A 10,557-nucleotide genomic window follows, 5' to 3' on the forward strand; every position below is an offset into this window, starting at 1 on the left:
ATTTTGGACGATATTCAGATCATTGTCTAGATGCATCTCATTTATCATTTGAGAAAGTTAAGACTTTTAATTTATATTGGGTTTTTATCTTTAAGTGGTGAATATTTTATCATCCTTCTGATTTTATATTTTTATGTCTATATGATTGTATATTTTTGTGGCTTTGGAATTTGTTCGCTTACAAACAATATTAGGTACAAATTAAGAGGCATATGATGACTGATTTTTGCTACGCAAAACACCGGATTAAAAATGGGTTTTTTTATAATATCTATAAACTGGTCAAATACGAAATAGGTTTCTCCATTATGAAACTCTTCATTAATTTATTATTTAGAAAAAGTTTTGCCTCTCAAATTGAAAAAATAATAGTAGCAAATTTTCAAAGGAATATAATTTTCTAAATAATGTCTTAGACCAAAAATCAAGGATGTTACAATTGGTATGAGAGCAATAATCCTCTAACAAGTATTTTTGGAGTTGGACGATTTCATATAAATGTTTGATGTATGATTGTTTTCACTCAATTGTTGTTTGGTTTTTAAATGTTTTGTTATACTTATTAAATTGTTGATCTAAAGAAAGGGGTTATGCACTGACAGTGTAAAATATTTTTACACTGTCAACCAATCACCATCATGCATCCAATTAAAACATTATTTTATTTAAAAAAAACTTTAATGACATGGCAGATTCATAACTCCTTATTGGATGATAGTGTAAAATAGTTTTACACTGTCAGTGCACTACCTTTTAACTCTACTTTTTAACGACTTTATGTTTTATAGTTGTGAATATATAAGTGTTTATGATAGTTTATTTATTTATAATATTTTTTAAAATTTTTGAATTTAGTTCATTGGTTATTTTGATAGGTGATTGTATCAGTTCTCATTATTTCTTTTAATAAGAAGGCGAAAAGATTTACCCACCATTGTTTGGAATTTAAACTAATATTTTTTCAAAGTAAGAACTGATGCATATGTTATTATATAAATTGAATACTTTTATAGTATATTATGAGTTATATAAATTATGTATTTGGTTTTAGTATTTAATTCGTATGATGAATAAATATGATGATAAATATATGATTGATATGAGTGATATAAGTATTTTAATTTTCAAACGTGTTGTATGATTTACTTTTATAAAATATGTATATACATGTATTTTTAATTTTATAATTTTGGAGTTATTGATAGTTAATATAAAATTAGGGAGATTTTATCATAATTCATAAACTAATAGTAATTTGACCTGATAACAAGATATTTTTACGAAACAATATCGTGACTTATTTATTTTGATTAACGAAAGAAGATTTTTAAAATATTGTTATTATAAATTTAGAATTATAGATTTTTGGTGATGGTCTATGCATGTATATAGTAATTTTTAAGGTTAGTACAATGACTTTTGAGAGAAAGTTTTGTTATTATAAATGGTTTTTGATGTTACTTGTCACTATAATTACAAGTTCTTGTGTACATAGTCTATTTTTGGTTCTGTCACTCAAAATTCTTTTTCTAACGTCTATATTTATATTGTCTATCACTAAATATTATTTTCAATAAAATCTATATTTTTGTCGTATGTAAGTAAACATAATTTTATGTAGTATCTGTTTTCTGTTATTTGACCCTAAAAAAGGTGTTGCTTTTATTATATATGTTGTTTTATCCTTACAAAAGGTGTTGTTTTGGTTATATATGTTGTTTGATCCTTAAATTTGTGTTAAATTTTCCGCATTTATTTTTGTTTGGATTTTTATAGTTAATATTCTTTATTCTTTTAATGATGTTGATACTAAATAAATTTATAAAAAAATAATGAAACAATATTTATGGATTAGAGGTAATTCAAATAATCTTAGACTATATTAAATTAAATTTCAAATGAATTAGTTAGAAGAAAAGTGAAAGTACTATGATTTGGTGTAATTGAGCATTGTGAATTGATGCAATATAATGTTGAAAGAAAAAGGGATTAAAGATATGAAATGAGGTGAGAGTGATTTTTGTCTAATATTTTTTATGGTTTGATTCTTTGAAATTTGTTCCAACCTATTTTTTTTTATGTATGATTATTTGAAGTAAAATGTTATTTTTGGAACATCTAAAGCTAAGACTAGATTGTAGAAATCTTTTTTAACTCAACTAAATTATATGAATAGATAACTCGACACTCTTGCTAAAGAGATGGTGTGAGTTGTAGGAATTAGTAATTAATTGTTGATAATAGTTGTAATAGGTAGTATGCACTACTATGAAAAACACATATAACAACAGTTGTAAAATATCTATAATAACGGTTGAACAACCGTTATTAAGTAGGGTGTTGTTGTAAGTGAGTTATTTAAAATCATGATATATTGCTCATGATAATAAATTGGATAGCACGCTACATACAACCACGGTTGTATAAAAGAATTGTTGTTGTATGTCTTTTAATAAATAAAAAATACAGTAGTATAACCACAACAGCAACAAGAACCAGATCAAATTTGTTCCCTGCAAAAATTCCTCTAACTAAATTCTCAAGTCGCTTGCCTTCATCTTCAATGGCATCATTGAGATGAATAACATTCTCAAATAGAGAGATGGATTTTGCATTCTCTTCAACCTATTGTATTCAATTGTAAAGGAATTACAAGTCATGGCCAAAATAACAAACAGAAAGGGCATGTTTGTTATAGATTAAAAAAGTGGATTATCTTTGTATTTAAAAGATTGATTTTTCTAAGAATTTCGTCAAAAAATGTTTAAGTTATTTCAATCTCATTGTTCTAAATTAAAAAATAATTTTGACATCCAATAACTTAAATATTCATTATTCTAAATTAAAAAATAATTTTGACATCCAATAACCTAAATATTCATTATTAAAAATCTTAACATCTTGAAAATACATAATTTTCAAAAACATACATGTCAAAAAGATTTTCATGAAAAGCTATTGAAAACTTACTTGCAAGGTGTTTGAGAAAAGTCCAGAACCAATTTTTTTCTGGGTTAGTTTAGAAGAGGTTTAAAACCCCCGTAATTTCAAACGTTTTTAGATTTTTCTCATGCTGTCTTTCACGTGGCGAGCCACGTCATCCTCCGTTAGTGAAAACTAATGGGAGGGACCAGTATTGAGGACGGAAAAGTTTGCGAGGACCATTTATTGAAGAAGAATTTTAGAGGGACTAAAATTGTAGGGTTGCATATTTATAGAGACTAAAAACGTATTTAACCCATTTCATTATCTTGAGAAATGTTGTATTCTTTGGTAGACAACCTAGGAAGATTATTCCAAAAGTACAACAAAAACACCATTATGTGAGATAGATTGCAAGGGCAAAAAAATAATTTATTCAAAATAGGAGAACATTGAAGATTTTAGCGAATCAAGACGAACAACATATGCGTGAGGTTCACATTTGAAATGACCCTAAGCCCAATATTTTCTAAACCTATCCATGCACGAAAAAGGAGATCCAACAGAAACAATATAGAACGTAGAGTGGGCTCCCAATGTGTAAGGTTTCACTAGCAAAAAGAGCTCTCAGAAATCATCCAAACTTTCAGAAAAGATGATAAACCAAGGAACATCATGACCTAGCATGATGACCCCGAGATCTCGGACATTATTCCTAGAGGTATGTATCAAGACAAAAAGTTGGAAGAATAACCATCGGGAGGGTTTCCAAGCCCAATACTCGACCCAGAATTGGAATGCCCTTATATAAGCTTAGGCATTGTGTAACGGGGAAAAATTGAGATCAAAGCCATTGATTGACTTGTCTCATTATTTTAGTGAAAGTCGTCACCGCGCTTTATTATTTCAAAGGAAATGGGAAAAGAGCGAAATAAACCCAAAAAAAAATTTCAAACCAGAACTAATAAAAAGTAGAGATTTTATGTACGGGAGTTGATTATGTAAGGGGAAGATGTTAGCACCCCTCACGTTTGTGGTACTCCAAAGAAACCTTTTTGAAAATCTGTGTAAAAAGAGTTGTGTGCAAAAGAAAGTTTGTTTGATTTTAAAATTATGCTCGGCAAGAAATTACATCTTATGCTTACATACCTCCTCAGTGCAATGGAGAAGTCAGAACAAATATAGTTTCTCTTAAAAGGAAAACAAGATTTTTGTTTCAAAATTGGATAGACACTTTGTCGTCTCATACCTCCTCACACTTGTGGTACTCCAAAGAAACCTTTTTGAAAATATTTGTAAAAAGAGTTGTGTGCAAAAGAAAGTTTGTTTGATTTTAAAATTATGCTCGGCAAAAAATTTCATCTTGTGCCTACATACCTCCTCAGTGCAATGGAGAAGTCAGAACAAATGTAGTTTCCCTTAAAAGGAAAACAAGAGTTTTGTTTCAAAATCGGATAGACACTTTGTCGTCTCAGATGAGAAAACTCAGCTAACCATACTTCAACATGAGAACAAGTGGATTCTTTGCGTCATAAGTGAAAGAAAGGCTCCAACTCGGATAGAGATCGATGAGTATGTCACTAGCTCTTTCAAGTGGAAAAGAATCAACCATATCAATCAATATCAAGGGGATAAGGTATTACATCTCGATCATGACAATTACTCGTGCCTAATCTTTAGAAGAATATTTTAAGATAAAGCCACAGAGGGCAAAAAGATTTTAAAGAAAGTTTTTATCAAGAGAGTTTAAAAAGAGTGTTACAAACATAAGAATGTTTTAAAAAAGGGAGAAGATTTTGAAAATTAAAGACGAGGAGGAGATTAAGGGACAATCCTAAAACATAAAATAAAAGATAAGGTAAAGGAACGGTCTAACCAACAAGAAGCCAACACTTTACTTTAAGAAGTTAATGTAAATTTCCCATCCTTTAGATTATCGTATCGAGCAAGTATAATACCAAGATAAAACCAAGCGTCAGATGATATACGCCTCAGATGAATTAAGAATCAAGCCAAGTCCTTATTTTTATTTCAAAGATACCATATACCAGATGAACCTTCTTGAGTTCAAAATAACATCTTCATATGAATAACTTGCAAACCAATGGACTTGAGACAAAATTTGGCCCGAGTAACGATTTCATACAGAGAAATTCCAAAACACAATGTCTTCGAGTAAACCCCAAGAACTTCAAAATATCAACAAAGTAAAAGTCAGGGTGTTGAGATCTCAATCAAAAAGTCCATCCTCCAAGCATAGGGTATAATAACAAAAGTCCAAAGGCTTAGAACCGTTTTTTAGGATTATTAAATGTCACTACAAAAAAAAAAGGTCTCCTGCCACGATCAAGAAACTGAGGCTATATGCAAAATAACCGTGGCGTAATGCTGAGGCCACGGTTTGGCCACGAAAATCCAACTGTGGGATATGCGGCCGTGGCCTAAAGTATAGTCCACGGTTTTTTGGTATATACCACGTTTTTTTGACATCTGTGGCTTTTACAGGCCACGATTTAGGTAGTTTGATTAAGGTCGCAGTTTATATTTGCCATGATTACAGAACTGTGGCCATATGATAAAGCCACAGTTTAAGTTTAACGTTTAACATGTGTCGCAAATGATCTTTTACCAAGTCGACATATGAGAGATTGTGAGTTACAAGCTGAGAAGATTCCATTCTCCCCTGCATATGTTTTAGCTCGGATGGTGTGTGAATCCCAACACTGCACATAAACACAATGAATAATAAAATATTATCGTCTTGGCATAAAACTTGTTATCAACGTATAAACAACATGGCATTTCATCCATTTGTATGATCTTACCTGTAAAGGACAATAACTTTCTTCTCGGAATTATATATCTATATTTGAATTCTGTGATATTCCTCGGTCCCACCTGCCAAGGCCAGAAGAAAATCAGTTCAACACTGTTAAAATAATAATAACAGTGAAGTCGTTGAAACATACCAATTGACAAAACTGTTTGAAACTGCCAGGCTCCTCCAGCAATACAGTTAACAGCAAAGCTTCTTGTTTACGACCAACATTAGCAAGTTCAGTTACTGTTCTAAGTTTATCAAAGTTCATGTTTGCTCCGGAGGTTATTGCTATAACATTTTCCCCCCTGAGCCCATAATACTTGCAGTATGCCTCAGCTCCAGCGAGAGCAAGAGTGCCTGCGGGTTCTAGTATGCTCCTTTTTTCCTCAAACATCATCCAATCATGATCTAAGTAAGTTATCCCAAAACCAAAAAACTAACCTACTGACAGTATACTTCAAGTCCCAGCATTAGAATTCAAAAAAGGAAAAGACAAATTTCAGTGTGTCAGTTAGGCATTCAGTCCATCTAACAACCACTACACATGGTACCGTGACGGTGCAATCATCAAGTTCTACCTCATACACAGGTTTCAGTTCATACATACCTTGGTCGTTGAAATATTCATAAACAAAATCCAACACAATAAAGCAGCCTGCTGCCCGCATACACCAGCTTGCAGTATCGATCCGTAAAGCCACATAGTGCAGTACCTAATTCAAAGTTAGAAAGAATGCATCAGGAAAATAGCAGAATAAAATGCTAACTGAACACTACAACTTTGGTTCAATACCTGCAATTTGAAACCAAAAGAGGACCGGAGCTGCAATTAAACCGTGCCTACAATTAAATCCGAAACGACTCAACCAAATTCACTTTCCATCCTATAACAGACAGGCATAACTGAAACAACAGAAAAAAAGATATCAGAAAAATGGTAATAGAATTTGGGCATAAGGATCGAAAAAACAGAAATTGAAAGAGTAGAGAAAACCTGTAACAAATTTTCTTTAGAATCTTCAATCACCGCCATTCTCAATTCTCCCTGTAATCTTCAGAACCTTCATCACCTCAAGTTCCACTTCAGAATTCCACATGTAACACCCCATAAAATTCTTTATTTAATTTAATTAATTTTTGGATTAAATATTAGAATTATTTGAGTTAACTGAGAAAAATGGAATAATGAAGCTAATGGGCCAGTGTCGCTCTTAGTAGAAGGGGGGGTGTCAGTTGTGAAGCCCATTACTAATGATAAGCTTATTTTCATAAAATAGAAAATAAAAGGAGTTGTGGAATAGAGAGGGTTACAGCATTTTGGGAAAAGAAATCTGAACGTGAAAAAGAGGAGAAGAGCGAGGAAGTGCGACACGAGGAAGAGCGAAGAATCAACCTTCAGGTAAGGGGGGACTCTTCCGTTTATCTTCTATTATGGGATTATGGGTAGTATGATAGAATTTGATCGTGTTATTCGTATCAATTGGGTTGTGCTTAGGTTGTAGAGATGTTGGGTTTTTGGGAGAATTGATGCATAATGATTGTATTAACCATGTATGGTGTTAATTGGATGGTTGAATGTATTATAAATGTGTTATAATATGTGTTTGTTTCACTGTATGCAAATCTGGTTGGAATGGGTTTGGTTTGGTAATGAATTGGTGAAAGAAGGGCAAAATCGCAGGCTGTTTTCTGCGATTCGGAGTTCTGGAAATCGCCAGTTCGCGCCGCGTCCAGGAGTTGGCGCCGCGAACTGCTTGGCAGAAAGCCAGGAAGTTGTGTGTGTGTTCAGTACGCGCCGCGAACCTTTGGTTGCGCCGCGAAGGCGTAGTTCCTATTCGGTCCGCTCCGCGGACCCTTGTTTGCGCCGCGAAGGCGTAGTTCCTATTCGTTCCGCGCCGCGAACTGTGTGTGGCGCCGCGTACTGTTGGCGATAGGCCGTTTTGAAAAGTTTAAAAATATGTAACTTCTAAACCGTAAACCGGATTTTGGTGCCGCTTCGAGTACAGTGAAGCTAATCAAATAATTTATATACTCAAATGGTGTTTTGAGTTGTGGCTTGAATTATTTTTAAAACACCGATCTTATTTGTTTGTGTTGGGTTATGCTTATAGGTACACTAATAAATGTTTTACCTGTATGATGTTGTGGTTATAACTGGTGTTTATTATACATGTATTGTTGGCGTGAAATATGTGTTTTATTGATGATTATGACATTGATCGATTTATGTGGGTGATGAGCATGTTATGGTTGATGCATGCATTCATAATCATTATGTGGCTGGTCCTTGACGATGGTGGATCAGTGGTAGCTAATTCCCATTGTGTGGAATTAGTGAGTGGGTGTTACCGTATCCTTGACGATGGTGGGTCGGTGAGTTGGGTTGTCCCAGATTTTGGTACCATATGCATGTAGTTGCATTGCATTAGGCTGTTTTGCTATTATAACATGAATGGAAGATTGTCCAATGTTATAATATGTGTTAATTTGGTTGTCTGCTTACTGATTGTATGGTTCGGATCTGATCATAACTGTGATTGGGTGAATGGCATGTGAAATGATATTTTATTATCTATATCTTATAACATTAGTTAAATGTGAATGAGACTCACCCTTACTGTTGTTATTTTTCAGATTGAGGAGTAGCTCTCGTACTTGGTGAGGATTAGCTCGTCAAGTAGTCCGTTAGAGTCAGTTGGGTCCGTGTCATGCTCTGGTCGTGTAACACTGGGGACGTCGTTTAGAGTTACTTGTTAAACTCTTTTTATTTTGGGTGGATTTCTTATGTTGGTGTTTTAAGCCTATGACTTAGCTGTTTGTTATTCAGATGTTAAAGATAATTCCATTGTGTTAACATGATGATCTGAATAAATTTGGTTGACGTTCTCTTTTATGGCATGACATGAGTATTATTGTTTAATTATTTGGAAGTTGTAATGCCCTTTTTCATGTTTACTCTGATTATTGTTTATTATTTATGCGGGATATTAAAAGGGTGTTACAATAGTGGTATCAGAGCATAGTCGGTTGTTTGAGTCAGAGTCTTAGTGTCGGTTGACCCCTCGTATGCGATTAGTGTAAGATTGACACTGTCGATACTTCTTGTTCTAATAAATATTGTTTGATATTTAGCAGAGCAATGGCCGGAAGAGGAGGAAGGAACGACGATGCGATTGCTGAGGCTCTCGGTATGATTGCCGGTGTGTTGGGAGGGAATGCCAATGGAGCTGGAATTGGTGCCGACAGGCAGCTGAACAGTTTTCAAAGGAACAACCCTCCGTTGTTCAAAGGCACTCACGATCCCGAAGGCGCCCAGAAGTGGCTAAAGGAAATTGAAAGGATCTTCCGGGTGATTGATTGTGACGAAAATCTGAAGGTGAGATATGGTACTCACATGCTGTCTGAAGAAGCTGATGATTGGTGGATGGCTAGTAGGGACGAACTGCAAGCTGCAGGTGTTGCAATCACTTGGGTTGTGTTCAAGAGAGAATTCTTGCGGAGGTACTTTCCTGAGGATGTTAGATGCAGGAAAGAGATTGAAGTTTTGGAGCTGACACAAGGTAACATGACCGTGCCGGAGTATGCGTCCAAGTTTGTTGAGCTGGCAAAGTATTATGTCCACTACAATAATGATGAGGCTAGTGAATTCTCGAAGTGTGTTAAGTTTGAAAATGGTCTCCATGATGAGATTAAACAGGGTATCAGATACCAGAGGATTCGCAGGTTTGTCGATTTGGTTGACTGCAGCCGAATCTTTGAAGAGGACAATATTAAACTGAAGTCGTCACACTCTCGCGAGTTAGTCGACAGGAAAGGGAAAAAGCATATGGATCGTGGTAAGCCATATGGTAAGGGTAACCAGAAAGCTGGAGGCTGGAAGAAGCCTAGTGGGGGAGACTCTAGTGCCCCTATTAAGTGCTTCAAGTGTGGAGAACCTGGACATCGCATTCACGAGTGCAAAAGTGAGGAAAAGAAGTGCTATAGATGTGGAAAGGCAGGTCACATTGCTATTGAGTGCAAAGGAAACACTGTAACTTGTTTCAACTGCGGGGAAGAAGGACATATTAGTCCTAAGTGTCCTAAGCCGAGGAAGAATCAAGCTGGTGGTAAGGTGTTCGCCTTATCTGGTTCAGAGACTACTCCAGAGGATCGGTTGATTAAAGGTACGTGTTTTATCCATGGCACTCCTTTAATTGCAATAATAGATACTGGAGCAACTCACTCGTTTATTTCATTGGATTGTGCTAAACGACTGAATTTGGAAATATCTGATATTAATGGAAGTATGATCATTGACACTCTTGCGTCGGGTTCAGTGACTACTTCGTTTGCTTGTTTGAACTGTCCAATTGATATTTTTGGTAGAGAATTCGGAATGGACTTAGTGTGCCTTCCATTGGAACAACTGGATGTTATCCTGGGCATGAATTGGTTGCAATTTAACCGGGTTCATATCAACTGTTTCACGAAGACGGTTATTTTTCCTGAAGATGTCATTGTTGAGGATTTAGCGATGACGGCTAGACAAGTGGATAAAGCAATGAAGGACGGGGCTGCCGTGTTTATGTTGATTGCATCCATGGAAGTGAAAAAGAAAGCGGTGAGTAGTGACTTACCGGTAGTATGTGAATTCCCAGAAGTTTTCCCAGAAGATGTAAGAGAGTTACCGCCAGAGAGGGAGGTAGAATTTGCTATTGAGTTAGTTCCTGGAACTAGTCCTGTGTCGATGGCACCTTATCGTATGTCGGCATCGTAATTGACTGAGTTGAAGAGTCAATTTGAAGAGTTACTTGAGAAGAAATTTATTCGTCATA

The 10,557-nt window shown here is 34.9% G+C and overlaps 1 pseudogene; it reads right to left on the reverse strand.

Annotated features, from left to right (window-relative positions):
• Positions 1-5,476: 5,476 nt before the first annotated feature.
• On the reverse strand, positions 5,477-6,445 carry LOC131638853 (threonine dehydratase biosynthetic, chloroplastic-like; annotated as a pseudogene).
• Between the last annotated feature and the right edge of the window lie 4,112 nt (positions 6,446-10,557).

Source organism: Vicia villosa, unplaced genomic scaffold (genome assembly GCF_029867415.1).
Source record: "Vicia villosa cultivar HV-30 ecotype Madison, WI unplaced genomic scaffold, Vvil1.0 ctg.002451F_1_1, whole genome shotgun sequence".
NCBI lineage: Eukaryota > Viridiplantae > Streptophyta > Magnoliopsida > Fabales > Fabaceae > Vicia > Vicia villosa.